The following is a 2509-nucleotide window of genomic DNA, read 5'->3' on the forward strand; positions in this document are numbered from 1 at the left end:
CACCAATACTTGATTATTGCATTTTTTGATTTATTATCATTTTTTATTATTATTTTTTCTTCTAAAATATTTTAACTTCTTTTTTAATTAATTTCGTTTTTCAATTTTATTTTAATTATCCCTCTTTCAGATTATTTATGTTTGTTTGCGTACCGTGTGTCTGTAAGTGCGTTTGCCATGTTATGGAAAGAGCTGCGCAACAGTATTATTAGCAGTTTAGAAAACAAAAACAACAATATTACTATATACATAGCTATGCAAAAACACTACATTCATTTTCAAAACTACAAATTTTAACCATTAACTGCAAAAATGGCGCACTTCAGAATCTCTTACGTATTATATGTACGATATACATATATGTAAGTACATAATCGTTTTTAAGTTAAGTACAAGTCAACGAATTCGTCACTATAATTTTGCATAATGACTGCATATATATGCTTGTTTTTGGTTATATTATTATTWTTGTTTTTTCAACATATTTTCTTATACTCGTATAAAATTTTTACTTATGTTAATAAGTTTTCTTATATCAATTGTTGAGGAAATATGTGAATTCATGCTTTTAATACAATAAAACTTTGTATTTTTAATTTTATTATTTTTAAATATTTACAATTGTTGTGTTTAAAGCAGCACTAGATGATTTATTTTCCTACTTTTCTGTGGTTCACGAACAAATTATTATTATTTAAACTTAATTCAAAAGCGAACATATAATATATATTTTTTTTACTTCAAATTTTTAATATAAACACTTATACTTTTTAAATAGTGCTGAAAATTGTTATAAGTGTTTTCAAACGATTCTGCGAGTGTGTCAATTCATTTAATTTTTTTATTTCTTTACGTTTCCACTAAAATATTGGTGTCAAATAAGTCGAACAACAATTTGTTCTGAGAATTTGATTTTGAGTTATATCTTGAAATTGTTTTAACTGAAAATAATTTCAAAATTTCAGAGAATTTGCTTTACATAAATATAATTTTATTGTTTACATATGGTTTGTTCCTGTTGAAGTAACACAAAACAGGGTCATTCATGTGCAATGAAATAATAATTTGAAGTTATTAGTATTTTTTAATACACTATATGTCAAGTGCCATACATAAATTTCAAAATTATAATTCTTAATTTTAACAAATATAGTTTTAAACTTAATAAAAAATAGCAGGAACAAAAAAAAAGTAATAATTTTGAAAATTTTAAAATATGTATGAATATGATGTATAACATTTTTTTTTTTGCGTTTTTAAATGAATATTTCTTTATACGTGTATTTAACTTGTCTACTTCTTGATTGAAATCGCGTTTGCGGAATTGTATCGAGAGTTTTTGTTTAATTTAGTTTAGATAAAAATTGATTTGAATAAAAGTAATTTTTGCAAATGATATATAAATATCCTCGATTTATATTCACTGAAGAATTCAGAATCCCAACAGCTTCTCCAAAAGGATTTAGTAATTTTCTGTGGTGCTATACCATTACAAATGAGACGAGCGAACTTGAGGCTGCATGTGTATATCTGGTTAATACCTCAGTTGTCACTGAGTGCAAGCTGGTTTTAATATTCTATGCATTCGTCTGCAATCGGAGTTATAGCAGAGCTTTCTGGGAAGACATTTTGTTGTTGTTGTTGTAGCGGCAGAAAACGTTACTGCTGTAAATTTGAGTAATGATGCCGAGTTGCCCGTTAAAAAACCGGCTTCGTTCCGCTTACTTAAACGAGATTGTCGTAGAAATGGGGGTGAATGTCGTCGAGAGGGTTTTTTGGAAATCACGTTTGATATTCTTGTGGGTTAATACTGCGTTTTTGTGTATTTTTAAATATTTTGTTTGTAGGATTTAATATGTAAACTTAAATTATGTTTWTTTATTTATTTATTTTCTTTACTTTCTTATGAGTTTAAAAAATGTTTGATCTTTTTATTTTATTGTTTTAAGTAGCTGAATAAATATTTAAATTTCCTCATTCCAAACTACGACTTAGTTTTGCCAAACTTTAAGTTTTTCCTACCAGATATAACCAAATTATGACCAGAATTTGGTTTCCTCTGAGTATTTTCAATTTTATAGAGTTTTTTTCTTGTTCTTAAACTTATGCAAAGCGATGTTATGTAATTTTGCAATTAGGCTGATGATATCTACATTATATTTACATAAAGTTATTTATTTAAAAATGTTAATATCTATGCCTGGGTGCGCTTGTGATGCAACTTAAGGAACCGTAGTCATTTAAATTTAGTAGTACGAGTAGTTAGTAGCGAAGGCTTAAATTAAAGGTAATAATACATTAACACATACATATGTACATAGTAGGTGCTTAGGTAAACATATACATGTATGTATATTAATATAATATATAACAGTAGGCCAGTGCTATAATGTAAATTGTGTGGAAGAAGTTTTAGGCCAAGAGCAATCAGTTATGTATATATTTTAGATTTTTTTTAAATACATTTTTTTAATTTTTCTTAATTAATCTTTAAATTTATAACCCCCTT

The 2509-nt window shown here is 26.2% G+C and overlaps 1 protein-coding gene across 3 annotated transcripts in view; it reads left to right on the forward strand.

The window, feature by feature from the left end:
• The window catches only part of LOC108971053 (double-stranded RNA-specific editase Adar), a 156336-nt gene extending 155852 nt beyond the window's left edge, over window positions 1–484 (forward strand). For all 3 annotated transcript variants that reach the window (XM_018936848.1, XM_018936847.1, XM_018936844.1), the window contains exon 12: window positions 131–484. The gene's annotated coding sequence lies outside the window, so the exon portion shown is untranslated. The remainder of the gene's footprint in view (window positions 1–130) is intronic.
• Window positions 485–2509: the final 2025 nt, after the last annotated feature.

This window comes from Bactrocera latifrons, unplaced genomic scaffold (assembly GCF_001853355.1).
Source record: "Bactrocera latifrons isolate USDA-ARS-PBARC rearing strain unplaced genomic scaffold, ASM185335v1 scaffold_32, whole genome shotgun sequence".
NCBI classification, from domain to species: Eukaryota; Metazoa; Arthropoda; class Insecta; order Diptera; family Tephritidae; genus Bactrocera; species Bactrocera latifrons.